This window comes from Lucilia cuprina, chromosome 2 (genome assembly GCF_022045245.1).
Source record: "Lucilia cuprina isolate Lc7/37 chromosome 2, ASM2204524v1, whole genome shotgun sequence".
In the NCBI taxonomy this organism is placed as follows: Eukaryota; Metazoa; Arthropoda; class Insecta; order Diptera; family Calliphoridae; genus Lucilia; species Lucilia cuprina.
The window spans coordinates 43,391,335-43,409,998 of NC_060950.1; the positions used below are offsets into that span (position 1 = coordinate 43,391,335).

Genomic DNA, 18,664 nt, shown 5'->3' on the forward strand with positions numbered 1-18,664 from the left:
ACATTCTAGTTCATTATCATGTAAATATTAAGGTAGTAAAATTTTAATTCCATTTGACAGTACTAACAACTCATTTACAATACTAATAATTCAATAGTAATTAGTTTAATACAAAATTAAAAAATACAATTCATTACTTAATACTAAAAATTCAATAATAAAATTCATTATATGTATATAATATGTATATTAAAGTGCTCCAAGCTTGTATGAATGAAAAAAATTATCCTACAGGCCGTCCCCCTCCCTAGAATTTTTCTATGGTTTATAAAAATAAGTTATGCAAAAAATTAGGTCAATAGGAAGTCGTTAACTGGTGCCGCAACGGCTCTGAAGTTTGAAGATGCATTTACAAGGGGAAAATATGTAATTTTTTCAGTTTTCACAAAAGTTTTGTCATTAAACAATTTGTTTTGCATTTTATTGTCAAAGAATCGTAATGTACGCAGAATTAGCGTTAAAAAAGATAAAAAACACAAAAATTGGTTGAAAAATGTAAAAGTTATTAAAAATTCTCCAGGCCATTAATTCAGCTTAAATTTAGGCATTAAACCTTTTTGAATATGGTGTCAATTTCAACCAAAGTATTTTTTCAGTAATACTTTTTGTAATCGATGTAAATTTGGTATTAAAAACTAAGATATCATAATTTATATTTGTGATATAATTTTCCAGTTTTATTTTTATTTTAAAATATTTAATGCAAATAATATTTAAATACATTTTTTAGATTTCATTATTTTTATTTATATTATATTTTTTATAATACTCAATTGTTTTTTTTATCAATTTGCTGAATTAATGGGATTGCAAACGGGTTTTATTGAAATATGTCCAAATTGGCATGTTTTTAAAACATCGGGGTCATTTTGACCCCAAGGCCGTTTAAGGGTTAATTTATTTTTCACTATTATTGTAAATATCGGTTATTAATAAATAAAGTTTAAGTTTTTTTAAGTTTTATGATAATCTACCTAAAAATAGAAATAATTTCGACTAGTTTCCATCAAAAATTGCAAATATTAAAAAATTTGAGCTTTGACTTTTATAGTTTATGGGTTAATGGCGTCCAAATTGCATAAAACTCTTGATTTTTATTTAGAAATATGTGGACTAATAAATTTACAAAAGGTTCAATTTAAAATATACAACAATATAATAAAAACAGTATAAATCAAGTATGAATGTATAGTCGGGCGAAGCCGACCATATGATACCCTACACCAGTCAGTATGTATGTTAAAAATTGGGATTATTTAAAAAAATAAAGCATTTGGTTTGTTTTTTTAACTTTATTTCGGAATATTTTTACTTTTTTTTGGCAAAAAAGAGATTTTTTTAAGAGGGCTTAAAGGGGAGTAGGGCAAAATATGGCCCTATCCTTAAAAATGTTGGTAGGAGCAGTTAAGTCTTCTTCGATATTATTTATGTAGAATTTAAAAGTGTTATTAGTGTTTGTAAGTGAATTTTGACCTTTAAGTCATTTTCTGAAGGGGAGTTTGTATGGGGAATAGGGTCAAATGAAGCCCGATCATTACAAAAATCGGAAGTGTCATTTAAAGTTCTATAAAACTAAGTTTTGTCGACTTTTGTTAACATAATAGATCATTTAAATTAATTATAAGCCAAAAGGCCCTATTTGGGGGGTACGGTTGTATTGGGCCTGTCGAAATAATGGACCGATTTTAACCATTTTCAATAGGCTTCGTCCTTGGGCCAAAAGAAGCGTGTGTGCCAAATTTCATCCAATTATCTTGAAAATTGCGGACTGTACCTTGCGCACAAGGTTTACATGGACAGCCAGCCAGCCAGACGGACGGACATAGCTTAATCGACTCAGAAAATGATTCTAAGCCGATTGGTATACTTTAAGGTGGGTATAGGACAAATATTTTTATATGTTACAAACTTCAGCACAAACCCTCTCCACTAAAGTGGTGTAGGGTATAAAAATTGCAAAATATTACATAAAAATGGGGTTTTCTCGAAATCCGCTGAATTCAAATTGCAGGTACAGGCAAACTATAAGAGGTATTGACCTATTTTTTACTGTTTTATTCCCTTATCTGTTGTCCATAAATCCCTATGAGTTCCCCCAAAAATATAAAATTTGAATTTTGAAACGACCGTTAAAAATATCAAAATTTTTCGACCATAGCTGAGAACAGGTTTACGTTATTCTATAAGGACAAAAACTCATATTCAAGAAACTACAGATGTATTTTAAGTAATACAATTGTTTTTTTTAGAATATTTTCAAAAATATGTTTATTTTTTTATCACATTTTGAATTCAAGTGCTCTGAGACACGACAATGGTCTCGGGAATTTTTAATAACTTTTAAATTTTTCAACCAATTTTTGTGTTTTTTATCTTTTTGTAACGCTAATTCTGTGTACATTACGATTCTTTGACAATAAAATACAAAACAAATTATTTAATGACAAAACTTTTATGAAAACTGAAAAAAATGCATATTTTTCCCTTGTAAATGCATCTTCAAACTTCAGAGCCGTTTCGGCACCAGTTAACGTAGTCCTATTGACCTAATTTTTTGCACGACTTATTTTTATAACCCGTAGAACAATTTTAGGCAGGGGGGACGATCAAAATTCGAAACTTAGTTTTTTGTAGCACTCTTATGTATATACATAAGGAGTGAGATCGAAAAATTCTTAACATACATATATGTTTATAAAAAAGAAACCACTAAACTTACAGCTTTATTTTTTTTATTTGATTCAAATTATTATTACAATTTACAAAAAAAAAAAATATTTTTATAGTTTTAATCACTAGTGATGAAATTTTGAACCCTTTTCGGAAACCCTTCCATTAACGTTTTTATAGTGCTTTCTGTCACTTTGCTCGAACATGTAGGCCATCTCCGTTTAAAATCTACCACACTTTTGGACACCTTTTTTGTACTCTTCAATTCTCTTTTAACAAGAGCCCAATATCTCTCCACTGGCCTTAGCTCCGGGCAGTTTGGAGGATTTGCCTCTCTTGGTACAAATACCACATTATTGTTCTTGTACCACTCAAGGGCTTGTTTACCATAGTGACAGGATGCCAAGTCAGGCCAAAAATAAGTGGAGACATTATGAAGTCTTATGAATGGAAGCAGCCTTTTTTGTAAACATTCCTTGATGTAAATTTCGGTATTTATAGAGCCCGTTGTAACAAATGATTGGCTTCTTTTGCCGCAACTGCATATTGCTTGCCATACCAAGAACTTTCTGGGAAATTTTGTCTGCTTTTGGGTCCTAAACTTTTCTTCAACATTCCCTCGAGCATCAGCAACATAAAACTTTTGACCTGGAAGTTGCGAAAAATCTGCCAGAACATACGTTTCGTCATCCATTATGCAGCAAGAATATTTTTTTATAAAACTTGACTTCAATTTCCGTGCTCTGTTTTTGGCCTCTAAATTTTTAGCAGCGTTCCTGTCAGGAACTTTTTGAGCCTTGTATGTTTTTAAACCTGCATTAGCTTTAACTTTTCGTACCAAATAGTCCGAGCACTGAGCTAACCGAGCTGCTTTCCTACCGGATGTGTTGGGAGCTCTTTTGAAAATGCGTTCTATTTTTTTTGGCTTTGGAAACATCATGTGGACCATTCCTTCTACCCGAACCAGGTTTTCTATCAACTGACAAGTTCTCCCGGTACTGTTTAATAACATTGGAAACAGTTTGACGGCAGACCTTTGTATGCTTGGCCAACTTTTTGTAAGACCAAGTTGGGTTTAGTTGAAAATATTTAATAATTTCAGTACGCACTTTTTTCTGGTCACTCAATTTAATCAGATTAACAAAAAAATTAATATAATTGACATTACACATAATAACTGACATGTTTTTCAAAGGGAACTTGATCAAAAAAAAATCAAATAATACTTTGGTTGAAAAATGTAATGAAAAACGTGTGTTAAGAATTTTTCGATCTCACTCCTTATTTGATAATAAAACAAGTGACAGTGATATATTCGGCTGTGCCGAATCTTAAATACCCTCCACCAGCAAACTTCTTTTTACTAAAACCCGTTTAAATACATATTTTTTTTGATAAATCGACAAAAGTTTTGTTTTCCTAACGGGTACTAACATTTATGCATGTGTTGAACTAATTTTGATTAGGCCCAGAAAAATTTATATTGAGTTTCCAGCTTTTTTCTGAACATACTCATGTCGAATTCTTTTGAAATATTATCATTTAGTAGTGAATTATGTGGTATTCATAATCATTTATGTCAAAATTCCCGAAAACTTTGATTGTCAATTTGTGTAAAGGTATTTTTCGGAAATGTTCCTTATATCGGAGTTGTGACCAAAATTAAAAATTTCGTATAATGATTTATGTGCATACATAATAAATTCAAGACAAATTTTACCCCAATTCTTTATTAATTAATGAAATGTGTTTAATTGATTGTCGGGAATGTACCTCATAAAAAATTGGTTTAGTAATTTAAATGTACACATGTATAATTCAATGAAATATATGCGTTTAAGTGATTTCCGGAAGTTAATCTTATATGAGAGCTATGACCAAAAATGGACCGACCCGGAAACAATTTCGTAAGGTGATTCATGTATGGACAAAACGTTGTTTATGTCAAATTTATGAAAATAGCTTAGTGATTTTTAGAAGTGGACCTTATATGAGAACTTTGCCCAATAATAAAATTTAGTAGAATGGTTGAAAAGTACACAAAGTGGAATTTTACCAATATAAATTTAAAATTCAATGAAATAAATGCGGCTAAGCGATTTTCGAAATTGAATCTTACACATATATATGTACACGAAACATATTCGCTTCGAGCCAAGCAATTGGTGCAATTCCCATGACGTTCAATTACATCTCGTCATTTTTGTGGTGTCATCTTTCTAAATCATCGGCAAAACTTAAGACCCTTTGCATATCATACAGTAGTATACTTCTCTCGTCATTTGGGCTGTGACTCTCACTTGGGATCCGAGTCGCGGTTAATCGTCGATTGGACCTGCTGGGATAATAGATAGAAGGAAACAAAGTTCAATTAGTAAATTATAAGGAAATTGTTGGATTGCAAATGTGAATATGGGTTAACAACCGCCAAACATCTTTGAATTTTGAATAATAAATCTTTATTAGGACAACTAATTTTAAATATAACATTTTGAAGCTTTGGTAGAAGTTAATGATAAACGAAGTTATTTGATTTTATTATGAAATAGAGGATTAAACTTTAAGGTTTAAATCTACTTGAGCTTCTTCTTGATTCAGAAAAGGAGATAACACTCCACTCGTGAGGTGGTAATATATCGTCCATAACAATGATTAGACCTCTAATCTGCATATTTTGACATGATGTATTCCAGTTATACCTTTTATGATGCAGATAATAATTTTTCCAACGTTGTTCAAATTGTAATGTCGTAGAGGACAATTCTTAACATGGCTCTAAATGAATAGCTTTTGTGCTGAAACATACAAACACATAAATGAGAAAGTAATGTAAATGGTGTAGGTATAATTGGAAAAATATCTTTTGATTTACTTGCACATTGATATTCTTCGTTATAAAATGTTTTTAAGCTAAAACAATTAGTCTTGACTTTACAAACTTCATTTCATTTTGTGCTAAAGAAATGCGAGTATTATGGTTAAAATTTTGTCGCACTTCTTAGTAACATTGTAAAAATGTAGCATATTACATGTAAAGCTCTACCATATGATGAAAAATTGTCTAATATATCACTTGCTTCAAGCTAAAAGTCTAGAGATTGTATTTCTTTATTTTCTGAGCTACTATTTAAGATATTTCCTTTAGGCCATTCTGATGATGGTTTGTGTAACTATGATGGAAATTTGTAACCATGATGAAATTTTGGCCATTACAATCTCGTGTGCCCAGATCAGCTGGATCATCATGTGTTGGGACATGTCGCCATGTGACATTAATTCATGTAGTCGTGCTGTTCGCCACATAGGTTTCCCACGATGAAGGTGGTTTTGATAAATATATTTCGCTTTTACTGTAATTGAGAGAGTTTATTACATAATGAACTAAATTTGCTAATAGCACTGCGCCGTTAAGCTCTATGCGCGGGGGCTACTTTACTTTTTGCTACCAGTAAATTTTGTTTTTGTTTGACACCGAATGTACACAGTAGCACAATATGTGGATTTTAATGCATCGCAGAAGCCGTGAATTTGTATTGTATCGCGAGTCACAAGTTGAATGCACCGGGGAATTAATATTAGTAGATCTTCAGATAAGTCCTGTACTAGATTGTTCCAATTTCGTGGAGATTCCTCAGAAATTTCTTCATCCCACTCTTTATCTTCTAACCATAACTGCGGCATACATATTTTTGCTCTGATAACTATAGGAGCTGGCCATACAGCTGGATCAAACAGTTTTGCGACAGATGATAGAACTTGGCTTTTTTTATTTTCGTAGACGGACTTAGTGATGAGAAAGTATATGTAAAGGTATCTAAGATTAGTCGAGCTAGTTTCGTGAAAACGTTTGCTGTTATTTCTTGAGTAAAAAACCAGCCGATTTTAAAGTTTTAATTAGCTGATTTTGTGCATCTCGAGTTTTTTTTTAATTGAAAACCATCCAGTTAATATATCATCTACATAAGTTTCATACCTTAAAATGGATAAAACTTTAATGGATTCGGCTTTTAAATCTGAAGCTAATTGATGTAATGTACGAATTACTAGGAAAGGCTCGCAATTCACTCCAAACGTTACAGTTTTCAATTCGTAATCTTTAACAGGGCCATTTTGTATTGCATTCTCTATCGTTTGAATGAACTAGGATTCGACGACACATTTTCTGTATATCTCCACTGAACACATATTTATGTCTTCTCCAATTCAAAATTACGGTTATTAAGTCGTTTTGAATTGTAGGACATTTTTAGAAAAGTTGGATTTTGTTTTCCTAGAGGCATTAAACACAATTCACACCTTTGTAGTTTTATGGTCTGGTAGGGCAAGTAATAAGACAGCATGATAGGACAAGTAATAAGAGCTATATTTACCATAAGAAATGATTTCATTCGAGATTGTTTCTTTCGTGTTGTATGGAACAGCTTTATACTCAGCTTGCAAATTCTTGTTTTTCCTAAAGTTTTGTCCATGCTGGCATATTGGGCTAATATAATAAATCTAGATGATCCTAAGAAAACTGATTCGTGATACTCTTTTTTAAATAGTGGCCTTATAATATATATCGTTCATCTTTGTTTCTAGTAGTTGTTTTAGTGTAAAATTTTTCAACAAAATCATCCTCTTCGGACTTGAGTCGAGTTTTGGGTATTTTCTCTTGCTCCCAAAATGTTCTCAATAGTGTACTGAAGATTCTGATGAAGTGACTGTGGTTGTGAATGTTTGAACCGGTTCCGCTCTTGTCGGTCCACTAAGCACCCATCCAAATATAGTTTTTTTAGGTCTGAAAAGTCCGATTTTCTAAGTTCTGCTGAATATGAGACTTTTAACGTAACAGCTGGTAGTGTATTAGTAACATTCGATAAGACAATTGCCTTAATTGGGACTTTCAGGTTATATTTTCTTGCAAATAATATCAATTCACACTCTCTTTTTGCCGATTGTTTTTGACCTCCTATTCCAATAATTTCAAAATGTGAATTTCTATAAGGCAAATTTAATTTACTTCTTATTTTTTCTGTAATAAATGTTCTTTGAGAGCCTGCATCCATTAAGCTCTTATCGTGAAAATTTCGCTCTATTGCTGCGGCAAACTGCTCCACGAGCTGTTGAGGTTTGTGGTACACTTGTTTATTTGTGTGCAATATGCAATAATGAATGGTGATATTTTTACAGTAAATACATAATCTATTCTTAAATACATAATCTATTCTTTGTTGCGTTGAAAAAGTTTTGAACTTGAGACAATTCCTTAAATAATGCTTATTATTACATAGTTTGCAATTCGTATATAGAGAAGTGGGGGGGACCATAGCCACTTTTTTTGAGGCGGTCTCAAATTAAAACCATAATACTTTAGTTATATTCCTTTCAATCTTACCTAAGTCATCCTCATGTACATATTTTTTAACTTTTCCGCGATAACCCCCCATGCATGAGGTAAATGCGACAAGGGGATGGGGCAGATTTGTCATTAGTAAAATAAAAGAAAAAATTACAAAAATAAAAACTTATTTTGCTGTTTTATACTTTAATTCATTAAACAAAGTATAATAAACCATATATTTATTGGTTATTTCACAAAACTAAACAAAAATAATAAAACAAATTATTACTGATTTTTTCTATATTGTAACCAAATTTTGTTATACATCACAAGCATTATATATATATATTTGGCGCATGTGCCCCACGGGCAGTTCTGGGGTTTAGTTTCAAATTTTTTCGGGCTTCAAATTATATTATCGAAAGTATTTTTATGTTTTATTGTTCACTATTATTGACGTTCTAATACTGACTAATATATTTTTTCTATCACAAAAACTAAAAAAGTTAGCACAAAAAGTTCACACAGTGAAATATTTTCACAGCCCTTTGAAAAACAATTAATCATGTCAGCCTCCCATCATATGTAAAGTTACAGTTTCAAATTTTCAGTGATGATAGATATCCGATAAACGAAAACAAAATTTTATAATGCCATAAAATCGATTACTCAGTTTTCAAGTTATTCGCTATTGGCAGATGTGCCCCTATGGCGCATGATTCCCCTTCTACCCTATGTTTTCTTGGGAATTACATCAAGCTTCAAACGAAAGTGTGCAGCTATTTTATTTGTATAAAAACTTGTGTTGCAGTATAATCTATATATATAAAATTCTAACGTTACTGACTGACTGACTGATTAATCATCGCACAGCCTAAACGGTTAAAGCTAAAGAGCTGAAATTTGGACAAGGGATTGGTCTCCCACCAAATAGAAGGGATTTTTGAAAATTCGAATGTTTAGGGGGTAACAAAAGGGTAAAAACGGGTAAAATCGGTAACCTCATATCTCCTAAACTAGAAAAGATACAAAAATATTTTAAAGCTTATCGTCGTTCATTTAAAAAATAAGCGGACAGGTGTCTGGTACTTTTTTCAATTTCGGCCCCTTTAGGGAATAAACAGGTAAAAACTGTATTTTGGTACTTTTTTGCACCCCATGTTTCTTTTAAACCAGTGAACATTCAAACAATATTTTTGACTCCTTCATAACTTGACGAAAAAATAAAAATATAAATTTAGTACTTTTTGGTTATTCGGATGTTTAAGGGGTGAAAATTGTACCTATTTTTGGTACTTTTTTCATAAAACATTGATTTTGGTTTATTAACTTATACATATAAATACGTAATAACGGGCTCCCACTACGATGTTGCAACATTTTGGAATAGAATTTTTATTTCGTTTATGGGTAGAAAAAAAGTACCAAAAGGGGTAAAAACTGGAAATTTGATTTTATTCAAACACAATGATCCAATTTAGATAAAATTTTTAGATTTAGAAACACTAAATATGCTAATGAGGTGTTATTTGGAAACCCGGTACCAAGTGATATTTATGTAGAGGATGGATTAAGTGAGAACCTATAAAAGGGGACTTTTGGTACTTTTTCGTTCTTCAAAAGGTACTTTTTGGATTTTTTATAATATTGAACCTAGAAACATTAAATTAAGCATGTCGAGCCCGGAGTAAATGAGAATCTATAAAACGAGACTTTTTTGTACTGTTTCGTTCTACAAAAGGTACTTTTTGAGTTTTCTATAAAATTTAACCTAGAAACATGAAATTAAGCATGTAGAGCCCGGTGTAAATTTAAATCTATAAAAGGGGACTTTTCGTTCATCAAAAGGTACTTTTTGAATTTTTTGTAATATTGAACCTAGAAACATGAAATTAAGTATGTAGAGCCTGGATTAAGTGAGAACATATAAAAGGGGACTTTTTGAAACCTTTTCGTCCTTAAAAGGTACTTTATGGATTTTTGTATAATATTGAACCTAGAAACGTGAAATTAAGTATGTAGAGCCCGGATTAAGTGAGGACCTATAAAAGGGGACTTTTTAGTACTTTTCCGTTCTTTAAAAGGTACATTTTGAATTTTCTATAATATTGAACCTAGAAACATGAAATTAAGCGTTTAGAGCGTGGATAAAGTGAGAACATATAAAAGGGCACTTTTTGGTACTTTTTCGTTCTTCAAAAGGTACTTTTTAAAGCATACATTCAAAGAACGAAAGAGTAATACTTCTATTGTACACTTTTTATGAATATGAAATTTTCTCGTATTAGAAAGAGTAAAACTGTCTTTTGTGGTTTTAATGCTTGTTAGCCGCTCTGCCGCTTCGTATCTGTCAACTAAAAACTGTGACATTTGCGACCATTTTGGTAGGTCACGAGGGGAATTTAAAGATTGTTCCCATTGTTCTAGAGTACTGGGATCTCAACTACCCTGCCATCAATTTCTATCTAAATTGTAACCATAACGTTGATATAGTCTCAGTGAATGAAAAGTGACCCCGTTCGGAAGAAACTGTTCCGCATGTTTAATACTTGATGTGTCAATTTCGTTTCAGTTTTAAGTCACTCTTTTATAACATAAAAGTGCGTAAAAGTAGTAAATTTCCAGTTATGCCATAACAATAGAGACACTTTGTTATAAAAGCGACTTTATAATAATTTTTTTATTTCTCCTTTTTATATTGTTTTACACTCACTAATCTCTCACTTATTATCAGGGCAAATGCATGTTTGTAGGAAAGCTTGGAAAGAATGAATTCTTTTTGGAATTAATTCCCTTATATTTTTAATTCAGCTTTAAATTTTTTAATGTACCATTCTTTAAAATCATTCTTTTAATTTAAATTCTTATGGTGAATTCCTTGGCTTTATATTCCATTGAATTAATTCCTAATTCATTCTTTATAGGAATAGAATGATCACTGTTATTTTTTTAATTCATTCTATTACAAATTGAATGAAAGAAAAAATGTTTAATTCAATTTTTAATATACAGAATGCTTTTGAATTATAAAACAAAACCTTCATTCAATCTATTTTAAATTAAAAGGTTGAAAAATTTTAAATTCAATTTGTAATAGATTGAATAAAAAAAAATTTATCATTCAAAGGGAATTTAAAAATCAATAGGAATTTTTGAAATTTATTTTAATTCAATTTTTAACAGATTGAATGCAAACAAAATTAATTCATTCATAAGGAATTTAACATTCCATAGGAATTAATTCATTAAAGAATTAATTCAACAACATCGAAAGCTTTAAGAATTTATTGTAGGAATTCTTTTAGAGCTTTGGTTTGTAGCCACTAACTTAAAATAACATTTAACTAATTTTCTTTTCGAAACAAAGAATTTTCTACAAAATGGCATCGATTTTTTGTTGCATAATTTGCATGTTTTGTTACAAATGCATAAATTTTGCTTTAAATTGCATATATTTGGCATATTTCCGACATTTTTATAGCATATTTTGCCCATTTTTTAATTTCTCTTAAACATATTGTTTCGTTTTCTCTGTATTTCAAATTTTTAGAACAAATTTGGTATTTACATATTTAGATTTTTTTAAATAAATATCAACAAAATTCGATTTGACAATAAAATACTAGGTTCTATGAAATACAATTTTACATAGTTTTATTTAATTTTTAAAACTACAATAGTGCGGAAGGTATTTAGAGTTTGTGCTGTTATTGTATCGTTCAAAATATTGGTCCTTAAAATATCGGTTAATTATCAATTTCTGAGTATGTCCATCTGTGTGCCTATATAAAAAGATTACTTGATAAAATTTTGTTCTTACATCTCTCTCACGTCCATAATGCCCTTCGGAAAAAATATAATTTATACAAAAGTACATTCATTCACAAAATTTGATTAGAATTGATATCAAGCGTTCCAGTTTCAGAAATTAAATTTAAAGTTGTTTCTTAGTCTTTATATTTCACGTTAAAAATGTGAATTGGTTTCACTCCGAAAAATATGTAATTTTCCTTTATTGAAGAAGAAAATTAGGAAAGTTAATTCCACTTTTGATCGGAATGGAATTCTGCGAAAGGCGAATTAAAACCCTGTATATGTATAAAGAAATATTTTATGGTGCATATTTTTCACATTTTTAATGCATATTATTCCATTTTATAGTGCATATTATAAGCGCATATTTTTTAGTGCATGAAATATGTTTTTGATATATTAAATTTAAAATTAACACAATTTATTACAAAATCTAAATTTCACAATGTATCACACAACTGATCACAATGAAATAAATATAGTATTTACTGAAATGTGCAAACACTTTTCCTTTTGAATTTTGAGAGCAAGAATGATTCTTCGTTAAACTATCTTCTTAGTGTATTAAAAAGTGTTCGTTTCTGAAATTTTTATTCTGTCTACTTATCATTTAATTTTCCTTTTGGTATATTAAAACGCACTAAAATTTAACAATATTATGATCAAAATTAGAAAGTAATGTATTTTGTTTTTGCAAATTTTTTTACTTAGTACTGAGAAACATAAAATTTAGCCTTTATATACAGAAAAAATTATCGGTAGTTTATTTTCAATTAACATATTTTAATTTTCTTTATTTTTTATTTAAACAAATTTTTATTTGTTTTAATTATTTCGTTTGTTGAAAATGTTTGAAACTTAAGTGTAAAATTTTGATTAAATTTTTAAATAATTCAATTAATTTTTTAATTGACTGAAAACAATTTTCTGGCCTTCTTTTCTATTTTAGATTTATTTTTAAAATTTTATTTTGAATTTTGGTGCTAGCAATATTTATAATTCTTAAATAGTCAATAAAATTTTAGGTATATAATATTTAAGTTTCTTGACAATTTATGAAACACTTTATATGTTAAATTGTGACAATAACGTGATAATTTGTGTAAATGCTGAGCGCATTGTTAAAGGTCTAGTATTCCTTTAACGTTGTGTTTTATCGATTAATAATTTGATTGTTTTAATCACCTTCTTAATTGATTTTTAAATAATTCTCTATCAAAAAGTTTAATTTATTTGTTAATAAATTAATAAAAAATCAATTTTATGTTTATTAAATGTTTAATTTATTCAATTAATTTATTCAATTAATTTATTCAATTAATGAATTAATCAATGTTAAATCTTGTCTCAATTATTGACATTAATTGTTCTGATTAATTCGTAATTTGGAAAAAATATGTATTTTTATTTTTTTACAAATTTGGTAATTATATTGGTTATAGGTGCAAAACTTGCTTGATACAATTATTTTGATAATTAATTTAACTATCGCTCATTGGATTTTGATTTGTCATAGAAGGTCGAGATGTTAATTGGAACATTGTCATTTGTACTGTATCGCATACTTTTAAGGTACTCAACAATTTGCGATGAGGTCTGGACATATGCTTCTGTTCAAGCATCAAATTCTTCTCTTGCCTGGTTTTTAATTTCTGTATCAATTAAGTCATCTTGAGATAACATTATCTTTTGATAAGAAGTATCCACTTTTGTCCATCCTGTTTCTATTTCTTTTAATCTTGCTTCTAATATAGATTAATTTTGATCTTCTGTTTGGCTCTCATTCACCTTTCACAATACTGAAGCAAATGTTCGCAATCAAATCTAAAATAATGTTTTTCTTTTGGACTATAACGTTGTTAAATGGTGGATCTTGTAATATAAATTTTTTTCGGTGCAGAAGCGGTGCAGAAGTCTTTTTCTATTATGTTTTGTAATAGCTTAGCTATGGAGTAAATGCACTAGATGGTTGTAATCTAAAAAACAAAAATAATAGAATATATACTTTAAACTGAGTTTTAACCAACTGATTAGATTAATAATGAAATGGTTTGACCAATTATTAGTATGTAATAGAGTATTCAATTATTCGGGTTTTTGATTTATTCGGTTTATTCGACAAATAATTATAATTATTCAAAATTATTCGGTTAATCGAATAAGAGGCAAGTGTGTGTTGTTTTAATAGTTATTTCTTTTCTACAATATTTTTCTTCCAATAACAAACAAAATTATAATTTTCTACTACTTTAAATTCAATTCTATTATTTTTTTCTCAAATATTAGAAATTATTTATTTTCATGTGAAATCCTCTTCTATATAAAGAAATTAAGTTTATTAAATTTATGTTTTTGAGATTTATCCAATGAACTAGTGTATAACTATGTATTACTGAAAAACTTATTAGAAATACTATGATACTGATCCTCAAAAATTGATGTAGAAGTAAAGGTGATATCATTATTTTCAAGATTTCTTTTCAGAAATCTGAAATGATTTTGCATGAACCCATTCTGAGAAGTAAATAAATTAGAAGAACTTATTACAATGTTTCTGAAATATTGTTATAAAAATGATCTAATAAAGATTGTTTATTATAAAAAAGTAATTAAGAAATTATTACAGAAAGTAAATTTATTATAAAAATATTGAATTTTGTATAAGATATACAGTAATTTTGTTGTTTAATAATAAGTTTTTCTTAATCGGTTAATTGCCATAAATTATTCGGTTTATTCGTTATTTGAAACTTGGCAATTTTCATTTATTCGAAAATTAGATTTTCATTGGAATTTGATCTTTAGAAAGAATTGTTTATTATGAAACAAGTTTGTTTTAATTTTTTTGAAATTTTTCAGTCTAGTTAAAATTTATTTAATTTTTTATAGATTAAATTTTTTTGTTTTTGTTATTAAATTTATTTTAGAGATTTCGTTTTATAAAACATTTTCTGATTATTATGAATTTTAAATTTTATAAAATTATAATTGAAATAATTTTTTCATTTTAATACTTTACTTTTATTTTAAATGAATAAATTTACTTATTAAATTATTGTAGGAAAATTCATGTACCTTTTATTGTATAAATTATACAAACTAAAACATATGTTTCTGTTTAAGTATTTAAGAGCAAAATATTTTTTTCGCTATATTCAAGAAATTTGTCGATTTGTATTTGTTAATACCTTACAATAAATAGGCTTGAATAAGGAAATGCACTCAGCCATTACAAATTGTTCCTATTATTTATTTGATTGTATACGTGTTATTCTCTTTATTTTTTCGTTTTTGTTTAAGAGAGTGACAACTTTCAACAAGTTCTTTAATTGCATAATAATCAAGAGAACGCACTTAAGTTTTACCGGCGAATTTTGAAGGTTAATATAGAGAGCGCGCGAATGATTATAGGGTAAAAAACTTTTAATATTTTACAGTTACTGAAATAAATGTTTATTAGTTAAATAAATAATAACAACATTCTATTTAATTTAGTTTCGAAAATTTATTTATTATCGTGTTATATACAATTCTCTTATACTTTTATTATTCAGTAGAATTGTATAAAATTGTTTCTTATTCTCATTTACCTCTTCAAAATTGTGTTTTGTGTGCTGTAATGTGTATTCATAATAGTGTTCGACCGAACGTTCGGGTACGGGTTCGGTAAAAAGTGAGGTTCGGCCAATGTTCGGTGTTTAACGAAATTTTGACCGAACGCCGATCTTTTTATAAAATGTTTATTTATCATATTTTTACATCATCAAAAGGTTTTAAAAATGCTGAAAATTTGTTTACAGAAGTTATCATACATCCTGACTGTACAATTAATTTGCGATATACATAGGTACAAAACGCCTTTTTCGTTTTTTCGGCTGATATGAAAAACAGTTAACCAGAAAGTGATTAAAAAGCTAAGAAAAGTGAAATATTTAATATGAATTATATAGTCTCGACTATATATCTTTGATCTCATTTGTAAAATTGAAATTTTCTATGTCCTTATTCTCAAACGATCTAGACATGTCTGTCAGTCTCTTAAATGAACGATAGGACCTAAACTATTGTTGCAGATTGATTAGTATTCAAAATGGACAAAATCGGTTTACATTTTGACATGGCCTCTATATAAGGTTCGCTTTAGAAAATGACTAACGTTCATAACAGGCTTAAAAATACTAGTATTTTTATGAAATTATTTTTTATGAACTAAAATTTCATATAAATCGGCAAATTAAAATTTGCGAATTGTGTTAAGTATTGTAGTATATGTATACAGGCTTAAAAATACTAGTATTTGCGAATTGTGTTAAGTATTGTAGTATATACAGGCTTAAAAATACTAGTATTTTTATGAAATTATTTTTTTATGAACTAAAATTTCATATAAATCGGCAAATTAAAATTTGCGAATTGTGTTAAGAATTGTTTATATATGTTATATTATATATCTTTATATTATATATATTTTTTATTTTTTAGAAACTGTAATTTTACTTATTCGATAAAATTTATTTTGATTTCGATACATATTTTAAACGAAATTTTAATCACCTTGGATCATAATATGATCATGTACAGCAATATTATGATAAATACAAAAATATCATGATGAAATATTTTGACGGTATTAAATCATAATATGATATTTTGAAATTGTTACAATAACGATAACATGCTTAGACTACAATCATAATTTTAACCACAACCATGTTTTTTCTCTTCGTGCTCTTACAGAGAATTATATCATTGTCAATGAATCGTTTAAAAACCAAAAAAGGTATTAATATATATGCATTTCACAAAAATAGTTTGTTATAAGAAATAATTCATTCTCTGGGATTCGGAATTAGTTGATAATTGACTAATCAAATACCCTTTTCAAACAATATTCCGGATGTTCATATTATGGTTTTAAATGTTATAAATTTATTACTTTTTAATCATAAATGCGTTTTTATTTTAAGAAAAAAGTTCGTGTTCACCGAACTTTGAAAACCGAACAAAGTTCGGTACCGAATAAAATTTTCAGTTCGGTCGGACTCTAATTCTTAGTTAAATTTTGAACTTAACTTTTAAAAACATATACTTTTTAATTTTATTCTACTTCTTGGCAGAATAAACACCACAACGTTATTACACTTACAATGTTCACGTGAACCCTATATTTTGTTATAATAAACCGAAACTGTAAACCCTATATCTTGTTATTGTAAACCGAAACTGCAATCCCTATATTTTATTATCAAAGAGAATTTGTGCACGCCAATTGAACCGATGACTATTTGAGAAGAAAAATTGATTTTGAGCTTCCTTTTTACTTTTTGTCGTTGGACAGTTTTTATCACTATAATCTTCCGGGTTGTTTTGCTTTCTTTAGAAATGAGGGGAAGATATGCAGGAACCAATTCTCTTATTTCTCTTCAAATTTGTTTTTTTTAGCCATTTATGGATTCTCCGTTCTTATATATGTATAAATGTACATCCCAGCAAATTCTTTGCTTACAATGATTACCATTAAGTACTTTATTAATGACTTACTTTGTAGGTAAAGTTTAAAAAAATCAAAATATTTGACGCACAATAAAACAACAAAGCAGTGGTGTAGTAAGAGTAGCATTCAACTGGTAGACGGAAGGCACTGAGTTCAACCCCAGTCTGTGTCGTCTTTTTATTTTTATTTTTTCATAAATATTCTATAAATAACTCTACTAAAAACAACTTGACTTACTAGTAGAATTGTAAGTACTTTACTCGATGAGTTCTGGTGATTTGCATTATCTTTTAAAATAACTTTTTAGATTATTTAATTTTATTTGTATATACATATATATGTATGAGATTATGTATTCATGTATAAAGAAATATATTTATGTATTTCATTATAAATTTCCAGAACATTTCGTTGATACATGAATACATATGATTTTAACGGCACCTTTTGTATATTAATTTTATATATTAATAAATATTTTATGTATTTGGTTATGTATTTAATAGCTACCCTGACTTAAATTAAATACATTCAAAGTTTTGTTTACTTTTATAGAAAATTAAATTTGATTAAACATTTTTTTAATGTTTCAGTTTTATTCGTTCAATATCACGTGATTAAATTCGCATTTAGTAAGAAGCTTGTATTATTAGTTTCATTCATTTAACTTCCACATTATAAAAATTTTTGAAAGTAATATTTGAAAAAAAAGTACCATAAAATACCTGTAATAGATCATCATTTAATACAAAATTTTATGTTTCTGTGTTCAATATTATATACAATTCAAAAAATATAATTTGATGAATGAAAAAGTACCAAAAGTTAATTTTAGTAAATACTCATTCACTAAGGTCCCTACATTCTAAATTTTATTTTTATTATCTATGTTAAATATCGTAAAAATATCAAAAAGTACCATCGGAAAAACGAAAATGTACAAAAATCTCTTTCAATAAATTCTTATTTAATAAGGATCATGTGTTTCGGTTAACCATTATAAAGAATCTAAAAGGTACCATTTGAAGAATAGAAAAGTACCAAATAGTTCCCACTTACAGATTATTATTCACTCAACACAATGTATGTTAAAACTAATGTTCCTAGGTTGAATATTTTAGAAAGTTAAAAAGTACAATTTATGAGATAAAAGTTTGGGCTGTTCGATGATGAATCAGTCAGATAACATTTATTATATACATAAGATAATATTTATTATATACATAAATACATCAATTTAATGGCACTTTTTCTATATTATCACATATGAATTTAACGGTACTTTTTTATACCCACCATCAAAAAAGATGGGGGTATATTGATTTTGCCATTCCGTTTGTAACGTATCGAAATATTTGTCATAG

At 28.3% G+C, this 18,664-nt stretch overlaps 1 protein-coding gene and 1 long non-coding RNA gene across 4 annotated transcripts in view; one reads left to right on the top strand and one right to left on the bottom strand.

The window, feature by feature from the left end:
• LOC111687549 (stress-activated protein kinase JNK) overlaps positions 1-18,664 on the top strand; it is a 236,577-nt gene that overhangs the window by 158,108 nt on the left and 59,805 nt on the right. The gene's annotated exons all lie outside the window — the stretch shown is intronic.
• Positions 13,656-17,531, bottom strand: LOC124421390. The gene is made up of 2 exons (XR_006941624.1): positions 17,348-17,531; positions 13,656-13,782 (listed from the first exon to the last, which is right to left on the bottom strand). It is a non-coding gene; the product is annotated as an uncharacterized LOC124421390 (long non-coding RNA).